The sequence below is a fragment of the Cervus canadensis genome, chromosome 2 (genome assembly GCF_019320065.1).
Source record: "Cervus canadensis isolate Bull #8, Minnesota chromosome 2, ASM1932006v1, whole genome shotgun sequence".
NCBI lineage: Eukaryota > Metazoa > Chordata > Mammalia > Artiodactyla > Cervidae > Cervus > Cervus canadensis.
In genome coordinates, this window is record NC_057387.1 from 25586994 (window position 1) to 25610441 (window position 23448).

Here is a 23448-nt window from a genome sequence, read left to right on the forward strand (position 1 = left end):
GAGAGAATAAAATAATTTAGTCCTTCCTCTAACTTGTTGATCAAAATGTTTTGTTTTTATCTTTTAAATGCACCAATACACAACTTCCGTGGATATATTCACTATAGCTCTCACACAGGACTTGTGCCCTCTAAATAAGGAATTCTGATCAGTTTGATTTGACATAATTTCTTCAAAAAAGAAAAATGCATGAAATGTTTATAATTGTATATAATGTATATAGAGCATATTCTTAAAAAATTTCTCTCATTAATGATGAGGACTGAATGCTCTGATCACAACTTTATATGTCTTGATTGGGAGAATCCTCACAGATTATCTTCTGGCTTCGCACAGTTAAAACCTTGTATCGCTCCCTCTCTCACACCCATGCTCAGTGCCATAGAACCTGTTCTATTGCAGTAGGCAGTCTGGTTTGCATCTTCCCATGATGTCAATGGGTAATTTTGCCCAGTGGATAGTAAGACTATCCCTGCACAGGACAAATAGGAATAAGTTAACTATATCTGGAAATGTTTGCAAACCACACTAATACATCCCACTGAACCTAAACTAAACCAATTCAACTTTCCTTAGCTACATCCCCCTAAAGCCCTTCAACACCATCTGATAAAAGGAGAGATTGGCTGGGGAAAAAAATCCATAAAGGAAAGAGAGAGTTCCTTAACTGATTGTGGTTCAAATATATGTCCTTTGCAAAATGTATTAAAACGCTCATCAAGTAAACAGGTTGTTAGGGACCTTCCCATCGTCTTGGAAGAGGCCCATTAATTGAAAGATCTCATATTTAGCTTCATTTCTTTCATAGTACATTGACTCTACACCAAACTATTGAGGGTAACTAATATTTACTCAATTACGAACAGCCAAATTGGCTTAGGTGGGTTTGCAACAATGGGAATAAATGGAAGACAGACTTGTTCCATATATAAACTCTTGCTTATAAACATCAGCAAAACATTCACATATAAAATAAATGCCAAAAAATTTTTACAGAACTCCATGGCCATAAGTGTATTTAATCTACTAGAAACTATTTACAAACTATGACAAAGGATTAGTAAATAAAGAGGGGTGGATAATGTAAATCCATGGCTGATTCATGTCAATGTATGACAAAAACAACTACAATATTGTAAAGTAATTAGCCTTCAACTAATAAAAATAAATCAAAAAATAAAATTAAATTTAAAAAAAAGAGGGGTGGATAGATTAACCACTGGAGGTTTTCTGGAAAGGATGAATTTTAAAATAGCTTTTGTAACAGGTGAGACACAAAAATGAGAGGGGAAGGTACATTCTAGGCAGGCATATAAGATCCAAATACACTGAAGAACATCAAATTGTGTAAAGGAAACCATTTAGGATTGTCTGGAACAGAGTGTTCATGAAAGAGAGCATAAAAACTTTAAAGAACTGTTTCTGGTCATAGTGAAGAAAGTGATACACAACTAGTCCACTAAGTGTAAACAATTAGGGAACTACACAAAAAATATGAAAGAATTCTTTTCAAATGTTGAGCATCAGGTGTTTCAGGACCAGCACTCCTGAGAGAAGAGAATTGAGTGAGGTGAACTCTACCATAACCTTGGCCTTTTATTTTAACACAGTTTCTGGACCAGGATGCAGGAAGGGGGGATCCACACAGAGCATGGAAGTCTCACTGAGCTGAAGAGTCAAGAGATTAGAGTTTGGTAAGGTTGGGACAGCTGGAAGTTGTGATGCGTTCCAGGGTAGAAGTGCCTCAGAAATCTGCAGAAGACCCCTGTGAGTCTTTGGCTGAATAATAAGATGCATATATTTGAGGTTAAACTCCACAAACCTCGGTAAATAATAAGTAACAAAGAAAGATAAACTATGAGGAATTATAGGCTAAAAAGCTACCAGAGCTCACACAGGGTTGGAAGATATTTTATTATAGTTCAGATGGGACAAAATGAAAAGATCTTGTTGAATACCTGAAGCATTCAGGTGAAATTCCAAAAAAGGTACATCTTACTAGTAGGATTAAACTAGTACTAGAGCAAAAGCTACCCTAGGTCCTAACTTAAAAAGCTTCAGTTCAGTCTCTCAGTCGTATCTGACTCTTGGCGACTCCATGGACTGAGGCACGCCAGGCTTGCCTGTCCATCACCAATTCCCGGAGCTTATTCAAACTCATGTCCATAGAGTTGGTGATGCCATCCAACCATCTCATCCTCTGTCGTCCCCTTCTCCTCTTGCCTTCAATCTTTCCCAGCACCAGGGTCTTTTCAAATGAGTCAGTTCTTCACATCAGATGGCCAAAGTACTGGAGTTTCAGCTTCAACATCAGTCCTCCCAATCAATATTCAGGACAGATTTCCTTTAGGATTGACTGGTTGGATCTCCTTGCAGTCCAAGGGACTCTCAAAAGTCTTCTCCAACACCACAGTTCAAAAGCATCAGTTCTTCAGTGCTCAGCTTTCTTTATAGTCCAACTCTCACATCCATACATGACTACTGGAAAAACCATAGCCTTGACTAGATGGACCTTTGCTGGCAAAGTAATGTCTCTGCTTTTTAATATGCTGTCTAGGTTGGTCATAACTTTTCTTCCAAGGAGCAAGCGTCTTTTAATTTCATGGCTGCAGTTACCATCTGCAGTGATTCTGCAGCCCAAGAAAATAAAGTTTCTCACTGTTTCCATTGTTTCCTCATCTATTTGCCATGAAGTGATGGGACCAGATGCCATGATCTTAGTTTTCTGAATGCTGAGTTTTAAGCCAACTTTTTCACTCTCTTCTTTCACTTTCATCAAGAGGCTCTTCAGTTTTTCTTTGGTTTCTGCCATAAGGGTGGTGTCATCTGCATATCTGAGGTTATTGATATTTCTCCCTGCAATCTTGATTCCAGCTTGTGCTTCATCCAGCCCAGCATTTCTCATGATGTACTCCGCATATAATTTAAATAAGCAATTAAATAAGTTAAAAAGTTTCAGAGGGATCAAACTGATCTGAAATTAAATGAACTTCTTATCAGAATAAAACTCAACACTCTTGAAAAGAACACAAGACAATGTTGACAACGTAACATTTACAATAGTCAGCATCTAATCAATAACTAGACATGACCAAAACAAGAACATATAACCTACAATGAAGGGGGAAATCAGTCAATAGAAGCAGATCTCAAAACCACAAAAATGGAATGAATAAACAAGGACTTAAAAATAATCACTATAAACGTCTAAGGAATTAAGGAGACACATGAACATAATGAAGAGGAAATTATAAAATATAAATAAATAAATCTTCTAGAGCTTATTAAAAAATAAAACCCAACACCTGAAATAAAAAACGCATTAGGCAGGCTTAACATGAGATTGTACATTTCAGAAGAACATATCAGTGAACTTGAAGAAAGTAAGCAGAAAATATCCAAGTGAAAGCACATAGGGGGGAAAATCTGAAAAAACCAAATGAACAGATCTTCAGTAACCTATAACACAAAATTCCCAGAAGGAACAGATATGAGTGGCAGTACAGGGGGAAAAAAAAAAAAACTTTAAGAAAAAAAGACTGTGATCTTCCAAATTTAGTTAAAAAATATAAATTTACAGATCTAAAATGTTCAATGAAACCTGGACAGAATAAACTCAGTGAAAACCACACAAGAAAGTGGAAAGGAAAATAAGTAGTTTTCTACACTGTATGTAAAGTGATAAATTATTTAAAGGTAAACTATGATATATAAAAGATGTAATCTGTGAACCCTTTTTTGAGCAAACTAAAAAAAAAAAAGTTATGGCTAATAAAACAGTAGAAATAGACTGAAATACTAAAAAGTTTTCAGTCCAAAAGAAAAAAAGAAATAGAAGGGAAAAAAGTAATAGATGGGACAAATAAATCATTAACTGACAACAGCCATATCAATAATTACATGAAATATAAATACACTAAAATAATATATTAAATGGCAAATATTGTCATACTGGGTAGAAAAGCAAGGCCCAACTACGTGTTTTTTAAAAGACTTTTTCTTTTACCACTAAGATACATATAAAGGCTAGAAAAAGACGAATCAGGCAAATACTAATTTTAAGAAAGTTGGAGTGGCTACTTTGATATCACAAAATATCCACACAGGAGAAAACATGACAAAATATTTACTCTTAATAAAAAAGATAATATTACTCTTAATCAAAAAGATAAAGAGAAATATTTCATCATGATGAAAGGGTCAACTCATCTAGAAGATAAATAATATTCAAGGTGTATGCAACAATGCAGGATGAAAATGCTGACAGGACTCAACGGAGAAATACACAAATACAAAAGTGTATTTGGAGATTTTAACACTCTTTCCTCAGTAATTTACACAACAAGGAAACAGAAAATGAGTCTAGATATAAAGGGCTTGAACAACATTATTATTATTGAGCCTAACTGATATTGGTAGAACACTCTACACAGAAACGGCAAAATACACATTCTTTTCAAATATACAGAATTATTTATCATGGTGTTCACAGAAGAGCACATAATAGGCCACAAAACATGTTTCAATAAGTTTAAAAACATCCATGTTACAGAGTATATTCTCTGACCAGGCCACATTGGAATTAAATCAGAAATTAATAACCAAAAAACTCTGCAAAATCCACAAATATTGCAACTGAAACAACACAGTTCAAAATAACCTATGCATCCAATTAGAATATATTTGGGGAAATTAGAACATGATAATTATATTTAATAGGTATATAGCTCCAGATTTCAAAATACATGGGATACAGCTAAAGAAGTGCTTAAAAGAAAATTTGTAACTTTAATGCCTATGTTAGAAAGAAAAGAAGGTCAGTGATCTAAGCTTCTACCTTATGAAATTAAAATAAAGAGTAAATTAGGGACTTCCCCTGGTAGTCCATTGCTTAAGACTCTGTGCTTCCACTGCAGACGGCACTGGCTCATTCCCTGGGGAAGGAACTAAGATACCACATGCCATGCAGTGTGGTCCAGAAAAAAAGAGAAAATTAAAACTCAGAAGAATGGAAATTATAAAAATAATAAAGGAAATAAGTGCAATAGAAAACAGGCAAACAATAAAGAAAATTGAAAAATCCAAAAATGATTCCATTGAAAAAAAAAAGCAGTGAAATAAAAAAGCTTCTGGTGAGACTGATCAAGGTGGAGAAAAAGCAAAAAAACACACAAGAATCAGTGCTGAAAGAGGGGGCACCATTACAAATCTTCTAGACATATAAAAAAACAAGAGAATATTATGAATAACTTTATGCCAATAAATTTTATAAATTAGTTGAAATGGACAGTTTCTTCAAAAACACAAATAACTAAAACTGACACAAGAAGAAATAGGAACTCCGAGTGGTCTTACATATATTAAAGAGATTGGATTCATAATTTACATCTTCTGATAATATAAACTCCAGGCCTAGATGGATTAAACAAGGAAGCATCAAGGGAAGAAACAGTACCACTGTTAAACAACACCTTTCGGAGAAAAAAGGAGAAGGAAACACAGCCCAATTCATTTTACAAGGTCACCATTGCTCTGATACCAACACTGGACAATGACATTAATAGAAAATTACACATAAGTTAATTAAAAATAAATAAAAAACATACCATTTTTAAACAAGAAAACTACAGATCAACATCCCTCATGAACATAGACTTTTAAATCCTTAAAATATTAGCAAATCAAATCCAGGAATATAACCTAAATGATAATACATTATGACTAAATGGGTTAATTTAACATTTGAAAATCAATCAATATAACTTACTACATTAACAGAACAAAGGTGAAAAATCATACAATCATTTAAATCAATGTAGAAAAATCATGTGATGAAATTCAATGTCCCATAGCAGTTAAAAACAAACCTCAGCAAAAAAAAAAAAAAACAACTTCCTCAGTCTAATAAAGGAATCTATAAAAAAATCTGAGCAAACACTAGTTTAACATTGAAAGACTCACTACGTTTTCACTAATAATAAGATCAAGGCAAAATGTTTACTCTCTCCCTTCTTCTCAACATCATATTGGTGTCCCAGCCAGTGGAAGAACACATGGAAGAATAAACAAAGAGACTTACAGACTGAGAAGACAAAAGTTAAACTTTCATTCACAGAGGACATAACTGTGTATCTAAAAAATACTAACAAATCTACAAAAAAATTTCCTACATTAATAAGTGAGTTTATAAGGTTGCAAGATCAGTATACAAAATAAATTGAACATATTTCTGTATACTAGCAACAAATGTGAAACAGGAAATTTCAAGTGGAATTTGCAATAGCACCAAAAATGTAAGATACTTAAGAATGAATTTAACCAAACATGTATGTGACCTGTACACTAAAAACTACAAAAAAAAAAAAAAAACCCTCAGCAACAGTGGGGGCAAAAACACCAATAGGCAGGCTCTGGGTCCCCCACCTGGCCCCCACAACTACTTCAAAGGAACTCGGTGCTGTGTGATCCCAGGATCAGGGAAAACTCGGGGTGGGAAGAGGTGGCTCTTGGTGTTAATACCTGTGAATCCTCCCAACTCCCCAAAGCCTAGCCCTGGAGAGGCCAAGGCAGCTCACCACTGCCCTGGAGCTCAAGGCCCCTCGCCTCTGAGCTCTTTGAAGTCCATGGCAGAGCTGGCATCCTTCAGTTCTCGCATTGCCTACGCTGCACCCAACCGAGCAAGACATCATTCCGAGCAGCACCATGGCAGTTCCATGGCTGTTGCTGGGTGTGTGTCCACCAGGGTTTGCAGCCCTCACCAAAGAGAGCTCAGCCATCAGGAGAACCCGCCTGGCACCACATGCCCCACCCTCGAGACTGAGCCCATCCCACAGTCTTTGCAACCCCATGGACTGTAGCCCACCAGGCTCATCTGTCCATGGAATTCTCCAGGCAAGAATATGGAGTAGGTTGCCATTCCCTTCTCCAGGTGATCTTCCCAAATCAGGGATCGAACCCGGGTCCCACCACTTTGCAGGGAGATTCTTTACCATCTGAGACACCAGGGAAGCTTCTTTCCCCAGGAGCCCCTGACAGAATTCCCCAGCACCAGCAGATGCTGCCCCAGCACTTAACACTGTGGAGTTCTACCAGTGCCTGTGAGCGGAGATGCTCTATGACATCCTCTTCTATCCAGAGGGCCCTAAGGCGCAGTACCTGGAAGCCAAAGTCCTAAAAAAGCAGTCGTGGAAGTTCCACACCAAATACACAATATGGTTCCAGAGGCACGAGGAGCCCAAAGCCATCACTGTTGAGTTTGGGCAGGGCACCTGAATCTGTTGATAGTCCGGCTAGGAGAAGTGGGCTCTACGGAAGAAAGAAGGTTTCACCTTTGAGTACACCGGTCCCTCCCTCCACCCCACCCCTCTCCCTGGCATGCTGATTCTTCTGCCCAGGTGAGGGCCCTGGCCTGGAAAATTGAGGGGAGGTCCCAGGCCATGGGAGTCCCCCTCCCTTAGAAAGCAGGGAAGGGGCCCGAGGTTTCCCCATCCTGATGCCGCAGGAGCAAGGGCTCTCCTCAGTGAGGGACATTTTTCTGGTAGACCTATTTTCATTTTGGAAAACATTTATAAATAAAAAATTTATGAGAGAAAAGGAAAGAAACACCATGCTTGTGAATTAGAAGGCTCAGTATTATTAAGCTGTCAATTCTCTTTAAATTGAATCAATACAATCCCAAACAAAATATGAGCAGATTTTTAAAGAGAAATTGTCATGCTAAACCTAAAATTTATATAGAAATGCAAAACTAAATTGTATAGTAGCCAAAACAATTTTGGAAAAGAGATTCAAATTTGGAGGACTGAAACTATCTGAGTTCAAGGCTTGTTTTAAAGCTATTGTAATCAAGATATATTGTCTATGGCTACTTTCTCACTATAATGGCAAAGTTGAATAGCTGTGACAGGGACCATATGGTTCACAAATCCTAAAATGTTTACTATCTGTCCTTGTACAGAGTTTTCTGACCCTTGTGATGCTGCTGATGCTAAGATGCTTCAGTCGTGTTCGACTCTGTGCGACCCCATAGACGGCAGCCCACCAGGCCCTTCTGCCCCTGGGATTCTCCAGGCAAGAACACTGGAGTGGGTTGCCATTCCCTTCTCCAATGCATGCATGCATGCCAAGTCGCTTCAGTCATGTCTGACTCTGTGCGACCCCATGGACAGCAGCCCACCAGGCTCCTCTGTCCATGGGATTCTCCAGGCAAGAATATTGGAGTGGGTTGCCATTTCCTTCTCCAAGGTCTTTGTGATAGATGATGTTTATATATAAGACATGCTCTTGTATACAATTCCTGGTCCAATAGGTATTATTCCACCAATTTCTCTGTATATTTCTTTTATAGCACATTAGAATGCAGGTTGGTTAGAATAATTTTAGAAATAATCTTTAATCCCATCGAATATATTGAAGAATATAAATTGTTTGTAAATTATGATACCTTATAATTAACAATATATTGTTTGCAATATCCCTTACAGCTGCTCACAAAGCTGTGGCTGAAAATGCTCTTAGCAGGATGAAAATAATTGAACATTAAATGTGTGTAGTATGTGAATATGTAAATTAGGCATAGTACTATTAGGCTTCTTTTTTAAAATATTTATTTTAATTTATTTATTTGACTGTGCCGGGTCTTACTTGCAACATGCAGGATCCAGTTCCTTGAGCAGGGATTGAAACCCACGCCCCCCAGCATTGGAGGAAGAGAGTTTTAACCATTGGACCACCAGGGAAGTCCCTAGGCCTGCTCTATAAATGAGTAGCATTTGCGATTGTTAGAGCCTGCTCTAGGTGATTAGGAGAAGCAGACCAATGAGACGGTGGGATGATTAGGCACCAGTTGGAGATGGACTGGATATAGGTAGGAAAAACAAGTATTGAGAAAAATAAAGCTGAGTGTTGTTGTGAGTCTGAGCTTTTAGATGTAGTTGCTTTTGACCTCATGGGACAATTGTGAAGAAATATTTATTTAGCTGTCGAGAGCAGAAAGGCTATGTGATCAATTAGCAATTGCTTAAAGCAATGTGTTTCAGTTTAATGAACTTGCCAGGTCATCCTGCTGTAATGTAGATTGATTCAGCAGTTTTGGGACAAGTCCCAAGTTTCTGCAGCTCTCAGAAGTTTCCAGGTGATTCTGATATGGATGATTCAAGGAGCAAGCTTTGCGTAGCTAATAGAAATTTATGTGTAGATTTCTTCTGGAAGATAATGGGAAGGTTGAGACAGCGAGTGATTTCTATGAATGGAAGGAAGGACTCTATGGTCTCTTCTAGGGTCTTCAGTCTTAAGAAAATCTTAATTCAGAGAAGAGGAGGATCCAGGGCAACCAAGGAGAAAAAAAATTAGAGCTGTAAGGGAGGAAAACAAGAAGAAGAATCAGGAGGATTTAGTTGCATTAAGGTATAAGTGGCTTAAGTATTCCTATGGAATACTGAGCTTCAAGTAGGAGGTTAGTGGAATTCCAATATATAATTCATTCATCACATTATCTTCCCTGGTCTTTTTTCCAGTCCTCTCTTGGCTGTAGTAATGTTGATGGATTGTCTGTCAAAAGCTTATCCATTCCTTTTGCTAAAAAGGCCTCTCCTTATCGATATGAGGTCCATAAGAACCGCCATGTTTTTATATGACCCCATTCTCCCTCCCTACAGTTCACTGGTTGATGCAGTAACACTGGATCCCAGTTGGGTCAGTCATAGTTCTTCCCTGAGATAACTTTGGCTTCCCAAGTGGTGCTAGTGATAGAAAACCCACCTGCCAATGCAAGAGACATAAAACGTGCAGGTTCAATCCCTGGGTGGGGAAGATCCCCTGGAGGAGGGCATGGCAACCCACTCCAGTATTCTTGCCTGGAGAATCCCCATGGACAGAGGAGCCTGGCGTACTTGATCAGGGCAAAAGGAATTCATACAGAATTGTTTTTATAGTGGTAAAGGTGTTAGGTACAGAATCTGCTAGCTGTTGTCAGCTGTGCTAGAACCAGCACAGAGGAAAATTAAAGACAGGTGATAGAAGAGAGCTCTGGCGGTGCTCCAACTCTTCCAACTATTCCCAAGCCCAGCTACATCCCCTTTCATTCCCATGATTTGGTTATTTAACACTCCCTTCTGTGACCCTGAAAATTCCCCTCTTGCTTAAGTGAGTTTGAGTCACTTTCAGCAGAACTCTGACTAATAGCCAGCAAACCTTTTCCCAACACGTTTCCCCGTGTACACTTCCCTGGGGCTTCTGCACCCCTTTGACTGAAGCCTTCCCCAGGCGCTTCCCCAGCGTGACACCAGGCCAGAATCAGCTTCTGGACAAGGACCATTAACCCCAGCATTGGTCTGGATGGGTGTGAATGTGTCACTGAACACCAGTGTACCAGATCCATGTGTTCATGGCAGCAGCCAAAAAGAGCCCACGAAAGTCTAATCTTCAGCTCCCTGGGCCTCTCCTGGCAGATTGTTAAGACCCCGGGGCAGAGCTTAATGTGCATGACTATTTGCAATGCACGATTTCCATTTTACTCATTTTGACTAAATTAAATTCATTTTGGAATTCTCAGAGTTATTGCTTGTTGATTTTTCCCCACTCCCACTTCATATTCTAGGCATATGCATGCTTAGACCCTCAGTCATGTCCAACTCTTTGTGATCCCATGGACTGTAGCCTGCCAGGCTCCTCTGTCCATGGGATTTTTCAGGCGAGAATACTGGAGTGGGTTGCCATTTCCTCCTCCAGGGGACCTTCCCAATCCAAGGATTGAACCCACGTCTCCTGTGTCTCCTTCATTGCAGGCAGATTTTTTTTAACCTGCTGAGCCTATGAAGAAGCCCATTTAGATACATTTCCCCCAAAACTGAAAGCCACCCCCATCTCTAGGTTCCTCAGTGCCTCAGATCCCTGCAGAGTTTCTATCCCTTGGCAATTTGCTAGGGTTTCTGGAATGAGTTAGCTCCTTCACTGCTGGGAAATTAAAAACACACACATACACACACACAAAACCAAAAAATAAAACCTGGTATTCTACAAAAAGGCAAAGAATTTCCCACTCCCTCCGCCATCTCCAACACACACACACACACACACACACACACACTCCAGGCCTGGCTGAGGGCAAGAAACCCATCTCCCACCACCCTTCCACAGGCAGAAACACTGGCATTCGTAAGCTGTCACTCCGAGGAAGACAGCAGCTGTGTTATTCTATGATTTATAGAACAGATTTGCATTTCCTTGCCTTTGAAGCTTGCCTATAATCTGCCACATAAATATTTGAAAGACAGGATGGTGGAAACAGACCTAAGCAGCTTAATCGAACGCTTGGCAGGTAGAGGACTCAGGCTGGTGTTCATTTCCAACGCCCCCACTGCCCCAGGGCCTCTTGGTGAGTGTGTACAAAATTGAAATTCAGTGTTTAAACCCAATCCTACAGTCAAAAATCCCACTTGAAGGAAAAGCCAGAAGAATGCCGTTGGAAAACAGGTTTCATTTCATGTCTGGTCTCTTGGGCCAAAAGCCCATTTGGCTTCCTGAAACTCTGCTCCAAGGAACAGGGGGCAGGGAGTAGGAGCTTCAGCCACTCCAGAAGGCCCACCTGTGGAAATGGGGTGATCTGAGCCCCACCCTTCCCTGCCGCAGCCCTGAAGGCAGGTCAGAGGCAGAGCTGGGCTACAGAAAGTGGGAGAGATCCCTACGCCAACACTTCCTCATGGCACGGAGCTGGCACACCCAGCAGCAGGCTTGTCCTGCCTCCACTTGTGGGAAGAGCAGCTGGGCTGGCCCTGCCACGAGGGGAAAGCCCGTGAGCCTGTGGGAGACACAGAAAGCAGTTCTATGTTTACCTTGCCCCTGTCTGTTCATACCCCATCCTCATGTCCACAGGGAGATGTGGCCAAGGAAGTCTCTGCTACACAGTTTAGGCAGACACCTCGGGTGGGTCCCTCATCATAGTCACGTGGCTTTCCCTCACTCCACAGGCGGAGCCCACAGCTGAGCCTATTGTCCTGCGGCCTCAGCAGCTGTGCCCCTGACCTGGGAGGGGCTGCAAGTCTGGGCAGGAGAGGCTTTGGGAAGCCGGAGTTGTTGCCAATGATCTGTTTCCAGCCGCGGGGAGAGCCGGGTTGGGTTCCAGGAAGAACATTTGATCAGCCATTAGGCACAGACCTTGCTTCTGCCAGACACCTCACTCCTGCCTCAGGGCCTTTGCACTTGCAGCCTCTGTTCTGGGACTACTCCTCCTCCTGACTTTCCCCTAACCTGTGCTCCCTGTTCGTCAGATGTCACTTTCTCAGAGAGGCCCTCCTGACCACCCAGGCCACTGTAGCCCTTGTTCTCTCTCTGCTCCACCGCCCTGTTTATTTCTTTGTTGACACTCCCAGAAATCTGTAATTCTCCTGTTCATCTGTTGACATGTTCACTGTCCTGTCCCCCACTGGAATGGTAGCTCTCTGCAGGGAGAGGTCTTTTGTTTCCTGTCCACAAGTGTTCACAGCTTCCAGCACCATTCCTGCTACATGGTAGGCACTTAACACGTATCTGTCGAATGAATAAATGAATGAATGGACGCCTCTGCAGCGGCTCTGTGGTCACTTATCCACAGTAACTGTGCCCCTATGCTTCTCCCTTTTCCACGGAACCTCAGTGTTGTCTGACAGCCTTTGCTGCTCGCTGACATGAGTTATGAGCTGCTATGGTGTCCCTTAACCCATGCCAGTAATTGGCTTCAGAAGGATAAGTGACAGAATTTTGACCAGAAACTTGAGCAGAAGTCTAATTAGGTGAGGGCCCGAGGCGCTGAAAAAGGTTTTTCCTTCATTAAAAAAGAGCAGCAGATCCTGTTGTTTGATCTAAGTACCATGCCTTCTGCAGCTGAAGGTCCAGGGTCCTCCATGGCACTACTGAAGAACAATACTCCCTGTTCTGGGGCAAAATAAATGTTCTCATTTTTAAGTCATGGTGAGCGGTGTCTTTTGTTACTTGGTGCCAAAGGCTTTTGAACCATAGAGACTATGGCATACGCTGTTCCTTGGTCCTAGGGGCTGCCCTAGGTGGGGTGTCAAGTGGACATGAATGAAGAACTAGTCTTTCCTTACGTCATCCATACAACCGACAAACTTCACTGAAAACTTCTGTGCTGGGTTTTGTCCTGATGGTTCAGAGACTAAGTCTCTGACCTCCCAGTGCAGAGGGCCTGGGTTCGATCCACAGTCAGGGAACTAGATCCCACGTGCCACAATTAAGAGATCTCATGCCGAAGCTAAAGATGCTGTGTGCTGCCACTGAGGATTCTGCACGATGCAACAAAGATTGAAGATCCTGCATGCTGCAACTAAGACCCGGTGCAGCCAAATAAATACACATTTTTTTTTTTTAAAAAAAGAAAGAAAACCTCTATGCTGGGAAGAGAGATGGATGAGGCAAGGTCCTGATCCTGAAGGAGCCTAGAGCCCTCAGGAGGAAGGCTTGTGAACAGACTGGCAATCCGGAAGGTACTTGCTATGACAGGGGTACATGAGATGCCACTCGGAGCTGAGAGCAGGAGGAACAGAGTGTCTGAAAGCAGGAGATGGGAGGGTGACGACAGAAGAGGTGGTATGAGAATGAGTCTTGAACGAAAAGCATGAGTTGCCCAAGATGGACAATATGGCAGAGGGAACGATAATATCCCACATTCCAGAGAAGTAAAACTGTAAGTGGGACCACTTTTAAAATACGTACAATGAGCCGGCACTATGCTAAGTGATTTAACATACCTTCCCCCTCTCATCCTAAGGATGTGCATTCAAGGCAAATATTGTTTTACTATATGAAAACTGAGGCTCCAAATAGTTGGGACTTACTCAATGTCATGCAGCCAGAAAGTTGCAGAGTCAGGCTTCGAACATGGTGCATCTGGCTCTAGATCCCATATTCTTTCTATCATCCATCCCAGCACTCTTCCTGCAGAAGCAAACCCTATACAATTGTATTTCGACCCAGTAACCCACATGTGAAAGAGACACAGCTCCGTGAGCAGAAGCAAGAAGCAATTGGTAGAAGGTGTGCTCTGGATGGGGTAGTGATGAGGTGGGTGGTTGACGGAGACAGAAGGAAGAAAAGAGAATGTAGGTGACCTGGAAATACCTCTCTCTCTTATACTGGGTTTATTTTAAGACTCTAGTCGGGGTTGCCATCTCCTAACAATTTCCTTATAAATCACCCTCGCAGCTAAATATTATCCTAAAAATTTACCAGCCCACAAATTTTTGTTAACCAGTCTGCTACAAATATTATACAGATAGCAAACTAAATGAAACACATCAGTAGTTACAACTAGCCTCCCTGAAATGGTAAGTGGCCTTGGGCTTACAGGGACTCAGCTTTGAGAAGACGGCCTTAAATAATGAACAGGAAGATGAAACAGACACTCTGTCCCCAGACACTGCGTGGCCCTGCAAGTTAGCACCCCAGATCCTGCCGATACTCTCGGTTTGCAAACTCTCTTTTTCATGAAACAAGGGGTAGGGCAGACACCCATCATCGTAATAAAATAATGGCACCAGCTAATTTCCCGAGGCTTCAGTCTCAGCAGGGAAGGATATAATATTGCAAGCCAGCAGAAGCAAACCAAGTGGTGATACAGTAGTTCTGTTTTACATTACATTAAATGTTACTATTTCTGAAGGGAATATCTGTGGAGCACTGGTGTAACCCATAGCAACCAGCTAATAAATTGTAACTTACACTGCTTCAGTTTATTGTAGGGGTGGAGAACAGCAGGAAAAAAAAGACCAAAATAAAAAAAAAAAAGGCAAATGCTGGCAAAAATGCCACATTTTCCCCCCTCTTGCTACCTCCCCCACCCCACACACATACCCCACCACCACAAATACAGGCTGCATCAGCAGACTCTACTAAAACTTAAAGGGAAATGGGACAATTAGCAGCCAATGGTTTAGAATTCTTGACTTTCATGTTTAAATATATGGTGTCTCTTTTAAAGCTCAGAAGATGTACTTTCAATGCTTCCGACTCTGGGCCCTGCGTTCACAAAGATAACCCTGTGCCTCATTTCGCAGCCTCTGTTGAGGGTGACAATTCTTAGCATCAAGGCTGCACCTGGAACTGAGCCGCTGGGCTCACCTTTTCTCTGTCTGCAAATAGCTCAAGCCTAATTGCCCCCGTACTTCAAACTCACAGCTGGTGGCTGAGCCTCACTCTTTGCTACAGTGAGCCTACTCTCCCGCCCCAAGACCAATAGATTCCTCCCACCCATTAACCCTGTCCCTGGAGCCGCTCAGTTGTTTGTTTGTTTTTTACACACCCATTCAGTCTCTCCAAAACTTAGGCATTGGATTTGTGTTTACACAGGGCACTTCGTGACCTTCAGATAGTCTGTTCATGTGCCGGCTGATCAACTGTGTAACCCCACCCCTACCCCACTGCATCCGTCCGTGTGAACAGTGCAGAGCTTGAAGAAATTGCTCTCTGCCCTGAAATGCCCATCACGCAGTGCCTGGAAGGAAGTGACTGATGCTCAACCGCCTGAATAAGTACACCTTCTGTCTGGCCATCTCCGCTCTGCATGCCGAGGAGGGGAGTCAGGGAGTGCACCAAGGCTCAGGCCACAGGAGAGCCTCTTGTCTTTTCTCTTAAGGGACCAGCATAGAGGTGGGGCTTGGGATCAGGCCCCCAGGATCAAGAACCACGCACTTATAAGCGAAATGTCATTTGGTCAAACTATTTTACTTCTGGGGGCTTAATTTTCCCATCTGCAAGTGAGGCTACTGTATCTGGTAGCACACATTTGGCAACAGTAACGGAAAACCTAACTGAGGACTCTAAAGGGGAAGAAACTTGTTTTCCCATATGGCAATGGCCAGGGCAGGCTGGAGGCTCCCCTCCCACTTGCCTGGGATTCGCTCTTGTTGGGGGAAGAGGGGTTTCCTTTCCTCCCCACGTTCTACACACCAAAGCCTGTCTCTCTACTGCGGTTTATGCATTCATCTCCTCACCTAGTCCTGATTCCCTCACTCATCTCGGAAAGTCCTCTGCCTCTAGCTCAGTGCCTGGATGTGACTGGGATAAAGGGGTGGGTGGGTGAATGAACGAGTGACTGATTCTAAACAGTCTCCTTTCTTATTGAAGGAAAAGGAAATTAGGGGGAAATAAAAAGCTGTAATATGTGTGAAAATGCTCTATAAACTGCAAAATGCTACAAAAACTTAAGGAAATGTTATGAGTATTCATTATCACAATCATGACTCTTCCTGCTATAGGAACAGCCTCTTGGATACCTATGAGTTCACCAAACTGTCAGTGGGGGGTTTTGATGGGACAATTGAGGGGAGACTTTTTTTTTTTTAATCTGGGAAAAGTAGATGGTTTTTGGCTCCAAAAAAGAAAAAAGACTTTAACACCCACAGTGTAATTATTAATTACAAAGGTCAAAAGTTGTCTTTACAATGGAGAGAGCTAATAGATGTTCCCTTAGCCAAATTATTAAACTTGGCATCACAAACATTGAGGGTAACTGATGTTGTGGCCTCCTGTTGTGGGCAGTGGGGTTCATGGAGCTTCATCTTGTAGTATTGTTGCCTCAAACATTCAATCTAAATATAATGAAGAAGAAGCAATCAACAAAACCCAGACCGTGGGACATTCCACAGGACAACCAGCTGAACCCTTTGATAATACGGTGTCATTAAGACAAAGAAGTTGAAAGGCAGAGGTCTCTTTCAAATTAAAGGAGATTCAGAAGAGACAAGAGCCAAATTGCAATGAGCGAACTTGATTGGATCCTGGATTATAAAGATGCTATAAAACATATTTTTTAGACAATTGGGCTCTATATTGGATAATACTATTGCATTAATGTCAAATATCTTCAGTATGATAATGATATTTTAGGAGAGTGTCATTATTCTTAGTGTTACATAGTGAAGTGTCATGGTATCTATAACTTACTTCAAAATAGTTTAGAAAAAAACCCCCACACAGACACAAATACACTCATGAAAACACACAAGCCATCCACAACAGTCAGGCACACATATACCCAAAAGGAAAAAGCAAATGTGGCAAAATGCTAACTAGTGAATCTGGGGAAGGGGTACATGAATATTCACTGCACTATTCATCCTAGTTTTCTGTAGCTGTGAACTTTTTCACTATAAAATATTGGGCAGAAAGACATCAGCAGAGAGCATGAAAATCCTATTTACTCATTTAGACATTATCCTAGTTAGACATTTACCTTTCGTCCATTTCTATTCTCTCAGTTTTCATTATTACACACTTGTCTTTGGACTCCTTTTACGTAGGCTAGAGTAGAAAAATCGGGAGACTATATCAGAGCCCACATACATGTAAGGAGACATCATTCTTTCAAAACATCAGCTGGGCTCCTGTTATGTATTCCTGCTGTGCCTCCTCCTTCCCTCTCTCTTTCTCCCTTCTCTTGTCTTCCCACCAGTGACCTCAAGTGCCCTGTGCATTTAAATGGCCTTGGTCCCTGCCCTCCAGCCCTGCACACCCTAGATAAGACTTCCTTTGAGCAGAAGCAAGCAAAAAAGCAACCAGTCAGTCACAGGCCCAATGTCTCCCTCCCACAAACCCACACCCGAAACTTGAACCCAGAAAAGGACAGTGAGACAAAAATTTAGCCTTAGTTTATCCAGTTCACAATAGGGGCGGGGGCGGGGGTGGGGCTGGGTGAGACTGTGGTGGAGGGGGGGCTCTGAACTGAAAGCTTTGTCTGGCCCTGACCGATGAAATGTAGATCAGGCCAAGTCCAGGATGCTAGACCATCTGGCAGAATTTCTAGGAAGGGCTGGTCCCTGCTGCTTCTTGTCCCTGAAGCCGGAAGAGGCCAGTCTGTCCTACTGGCCATTGACAAGTGGCGCTCTGCCCTCTGGGGTGTCCAGTCTTGGCTGTGCTCATTTACCAGACCCACACGCCTCTCTGGGATCTGGCCATCTTGTCACTATTCCTCAACTTTCCTCTGCTACACTCCTGCTCCTCAGGCAGGACCGGATTTTGCCATAGGCAGAACCAGTGTGGGCCTGATGATGCACTCCGGTGCCCTGTATCACTGGATGCTGCCCCCAATTTTAGGACTGTCAGGCCTGATTTATCCATTAGGCATAGTGGACAAAGTTCCTTAGGCCTGCAATACTTTTAGGGGCCCACAAAAATGTTTAAATTTCTTTTAACATCAGAGGGAAGAGAGTGAGCAATTAGGGTCAAAGGTTATATTCTTTATACCAATACAATCATAAAATATAATTTGTAATAATTTTATAGAAGAAGCCCTGCCCACTTCACTACCCCCTCACCCCTCACCCCGCCCCCCCACCCAAGGAAAGCATGTCCAGGGCCCTGGAAGGTCATGACGCAGCTTTGGGGGCTAGATTGCCCCACATCCATCCCCCAAACCCAGGGAGCCCAGAAAGATGAGATCCCAGACACCTCAGCACCTCTGTCCCAGTTGCTTTGCTCTGCGGCAGTGCCTTATCCAGCTTTTCCCCACTGCAGCTCTAGGACTCCTGCTTTCGTGAATCTGCAGCAAAATGAGACAAATAAGAACAATGTGATGAGTTCTTCACAAAGTTAAAATTATACCAAGTACAGGACAATCCTTTTTTCTGAAGTTATGCACCTCCAAATTCCTTTTCTTTCTTTTTTTAAAGTTCGGGTACTAAAAGGCTATTTCATCTATAAAATTATGAAAATGGCAGATGATATTCTGAATGATCATTACCTCACCAAGTGTAAACGTTGGTAACCCAGTAGTGGCCCTGCCCTCCTGGATGGTTCCATGAACATTGCTCTGGTCTCTGCCCAGCACTGGCTGAGATAACCTGAGCCTGTTTTCAAGACTTGCCTCTTTGGACTTCTCTGGCAATCCAGTGGTTAAGATTTTGGGCTTCCACTGCAGCAGGTGTGCGTACGATATCTGGTCAGAGGAATTAAGATCCCCCATGCCAAAAGGAGCAGCAAACAAACAAATAAATAGATAAATGCAAACTCTATAAAGATTAAAAACAAAGAAAGACTTACCTCTCATGGCTCATCCTCCAGGATGTCTTGCCTGGCCATGGGCTCTAGGCTCCTTACGGTCTCTGCTCTGTTTCCACCCCAGTATATACTCCCTCTTGTCCCGTTAGCATTTTCTCGACCGTAGCCACAAAGAGACATCTCCTGGAAGGCAGGCTTGCACCTTACCTCTGTCTGTCTCCTCCACTTGGCTTCCTGCCTGGCATACAGTAACTGCTCAATCAATCTTTGTTGAATAAATGAAGAAATAGGTTAATTCCCAGAAAAATTAAGTTAATGGATAGAATTTCTCCAGCTTTTTGTTTTTTTTTTCCTCTCTACATTTTTATTAAATCTTTGGCACCTGTTATTGCTTGTCCACTGGCCAGTGCTAGCAGATGACAGAGAGAATTAGCAAGTAGCGAATGAATATTAATGGACCCAGACATAGCCGCCAGTGCTGAGCTTGACAGCTTGTTTTTTCTATGGACAGGTGTTTGAGCTTATGGTTGTGGTTTTATATTGTGTGTTAGTGTCTGGAAATTTAATTAAATTTAACATTTCTAAGCAACTTAAGCATATAGTAGCTAAATACATAATTTTGTGCTAAACCATAGGCTGTATTTTGGACTTAAACACATCACTATTTCATGATGTTCTTCAAAGGGTACCATGATCGATAGGAGGAAAGTGAAAAGTGTTAGTCTCTCAGCTGTGTCTGATTCTTTGCAACACCATGGACTGTAGCCCACTAAGCTCCTCTGTCCATGGGATTCTCCAAGCAAGAATACTAGAGTGGGTTGCCATGCCCTCCTCCAGGGGATCTTCCTGACCCAGGGATCCAGCCCAGGTCCCCTGCATTGTAGGCAGATTCTTTACCATCTGAGTCACAGGGAAGCCCTCCACTGTATAAAACATTAGAGTCTAAAAAATAGAGAACCACTGTACCCTTGGTGTCAGCATGGGCTCTGGGGGCAGATTTTAAACAGAATGGGGACTCCTTTCTATTATAGGGAGTTTAAAAGGGGGTGGTGTCTAGGAAGAAGGGTTGGAAAGGTTTGTACGAGGTCAGGATAGGTGACCTCCTTCCCAATGCTTGGGTCTAAGAATGTAATTCTCTCGTTTGTTCTTGCTGAGGCTTTAGGTGCATCTATATTAATGTCTGTGAGTATTGAGGGTGTGGCAAATAATTGAAACAGTTATTATTGGGTAAAAACATGGAACAGGCTTTGGTCCCTCTACTAAAAATGGATCTTCCCATACTCAGCTCTGATTCTGTCACCTGTCTATTGAGAAAATTTCCAGAGCCCGTCATTTGCAAACTAAGCAGACCCTCATTTCTTGGCTTGGTATTTATTTATTTTTTTAATTTTTATTTTATATTGGAGAATAGCCGGTTAACAATGTTGTGACAGTTTCAGGGGCACAGCAGAGCACCTCAGCCACATACATACATGTATCCATTCTCCCACAAACTCCCTTCCCATCCAGGTTTGGCCTGGTATTTAAGGTGTCTCAAATCTGACCCAGTGTAATTTTTCAACATTATTTCCTCTCCTCTTGTACATGGGCTCCATAAGCCAGCTGAACCAAATGTACTACTTGGCTTTCCAGACCAGTTCACTTTAGATTCAGTTCACCAGATTCTGCCTTTCCTAGTACAGTTTCCTATCTTTCCCAACCTGGGAAGCTCTTCACACTGTCTCCAAAAATCCTACTACTTTTCAAGACCCAGCTTCTATTCTACTTCCTTCATGGAGACTAACCCAGTTTCCCCCAACTGATATTATCAATATCTTTTTTGACCTCGTATATCTCTTTCAAGGCACTTATATTCTGTTTCTGAGAATAGTAATTTTTGTATTTAATTATCCCCTTCCCCTAATACAGACACACATAGATTTGTTATGAGTAATTTACGGTAAGGGAGTTTTATTCATCTGTGTCTAATACTGTGCCTGGCACATTGTTCTCATTTTATCGATATTGCATTGAATTGAATTGATATCCTCAATACGGCCATGCTGAATTCTGTATCTATTTTGCTGATATACTGGGTATTGGAATTCTTCCAGTGGCAAAACACAGATGAACCAAGATGAAAAGGCAGCATCAATAAGGAAAATAGATAATAATACCTCACATATTAAGACGTCAGGAGGTAGGGAGGCTCCCAGGTTGAATTCAGTGGCATCTTGAAAGAGCTCCCCTCTTCCCTGTGGGCCACCCTTAGACCTGGCCTCAGTGTGGCTGCTGCAGTCCCAGGTTCTACACACAGATAACCCTGGGAAGCTAAGAAGAGAAATCATTCTTCCCATGAGTCTCTCTCTCTTTTTAAACTTTTTATCTTGTATTGGAGTATAGCCAACTAACACTGTTGTGATATTTTCAGGTGAGCAGCAAAGGGACTCAGTCATACATAAACATGTATCCATTCTCTCCCAGACTCCCCTCTCATCCCAGCTGCCATATAATATTCAACAGAGTTCCCTGTGCTATACAAATAGGTCCTTGTTGATTCACCATTTTATTTTTTTTTAACTTTTTATTTTGTACTGGGGTGTAGCTGATTAGCAATGCTGTGACAGATTCAAGTGAAGAGTGAAGGGACTCAGCCACACATACACTTGCATCCATTCTCCCCCAAATTCCCTTCCCATCCAGGCTGCCAGGTAACAATGAGTGGAGTCTACGTTGCTATTCAGTAGGACCTTGCTGGTTATTCATTTTAAATATCACAGTGTATACATGTCCATCCCAAACTCCGTATCTCTTCCTGTTATCCTTTCTCTGGCAACCATAAATGCCTTTTTGAAGTCTGTTTCTGCTTTGTAAATAAGTTCATTTGTATCATTTCTTTTTCAGTTCAGTCCAGTCACTCAGTCCTGTCTGACTCCTTGCAACCCCACGAACCGCAGCACGCCAGGCCTCCCTGTCCGTCACCAATTCCCAGAGTTTACCCAAACTCATGTCCATTGAGTTAATGATGCCATCCAACCATATCATCCTCTGTCGTCCCCTTCTCCTCCTGCCTTCAATCTTTCCCAGCATCAGAGTCTTTTCAAATGAGTCAGCTCTTTGCATCAGATGGGCAAAGTATTGGATTTTCAGCTTCAGCATCAGTCCTTCCAGTGAACACCCAGGACTGATCTCCTTTAGGATGGACTGGTTGGATCTCCTTGCAGTCCAAGGGACTCTCAAGAGTCTTCTCCAATACCACAATTCAAAAGCATCAATTCTTCTGTGCTCAGCTTTCTTTACAGCCCAAATCTCACATCCATACATGACTACTGGAAAAACCATAGCCTTGACTAGACAGACCTTTGTGGACAAAGTAATGTCTCTGCTTTTCAATATGCTATCTAGGTTGGTCATAACTTTCCTTCCAAGGAGTAAGCATCTTTTAATTTCATGGCTGCAATCACCATCTGCAGTGATTTTGGAGACCCCAAAAATAAAGTCAGACACTGTTTCCACTGTTTCCCCATCTATTTTCCATGGAGTGATGGGACCAGATGCCATGATCTTAGTTTTCTGAATGTTAAGCTTTAAGCCTACTTTTTCTCTCTGCTCTTTCATCAAGAGGCTCTTTTAGTTCTTCTTCACTTTCTGCCATAAGGGTGGTGTCATCTGCATATCTGAGGTTATTGATATTTCTCTTGGCAATCTTGATTCCAGCTTGTGCTTCATCCAGCCCAGTGTTTCTCATGATGTACTCTGCATGTAAGTTAAATAAGCAGAGTGACAATATACAGCCTTGATGTACTCCGTTTCCTAGGTGGAACCAGTCTGTTGTTCCATGTCCAGTTCTAACTGTTGCTTCCTGATCTGCATACAGGTTTCTCAAGAGGCAGGTCAGGTGGTCTGGTATTCCCATTTCTTGAAGAATTTTCCATAGTTTATTGTGATCTGCACAGTCAAAGGCTTTGGCATAGTCAATAAAGCAGAAATAGATGTTTTTCTGGAACTCTCTTGCTTTTTTGATGATCCAGTGGATGTTGGCAATTTGATCTCTGGTCCCTCTGCCTTTTCTAAAACCAGCTTGAACATCTGGAAGTTCACAGTTCACACATTGCTGAAGCCTGGCTTGGAGAATTTTGAGCATTACTTTACTAGCGTGTGAGATGAGTGCAATTGTGTGGTAGTTTGAGCATTCTTTGGCATTGCCTTTCTTTGGGATTGGAATGAAACCTGACCTTTTCCAGTCCTGTGGCCACTGTTTAGTTTCCAAATTTGCTGGTATATTGAGTGCAGCACTTTTAGGATTTGAAATAGCTCAACCTGGAATTCCATCACCTCCACTAGCTTTGTTCATAGTGATGCTTCCTAAGGTCCACTTGACTTCACATTCCAGGATGTCTGGCTCTAGGTGAGTGATCACACCATCATGATTATCTGGGTCGTGAAGATCTTTTTTGTACAGTTCTTCTGTGTATTCTTGCC

General features: G+C 42.1%; 1 long non-coding RNA gene across 6 annotated transcripts; it reads right to left on the minus strand.

Annotated features, from left to right (window-relative positions):
• Positions 1–2840: 2840 nt before the first annotated feature.
• Positions 2841–21926, minus strand: LOC122435659. 6 transcript variants are annotated; one of them, XR_006267693.1, is made up of 3 exons: positions 18731–21926; positions 18447–18529; positions 2841–7305 (listed from the first exon to the last, which is right to left on the minus strand). It is a non-coding gene; the product is annotated as an uncharacterized LOC122435659 (long non-coding RNA). The 6 variants fall into 6 exon arrangements; XR_006267692.1 differs by having other exon boundaries at positions 18439–18529; XR_006267690.1 differs by adding an exon at positions 17225–17292 and having other exon boundaries at positions 18447–21926.
• Between the last annotated feature and the right edge of the window lie 1522 nt (positions 21927–23448).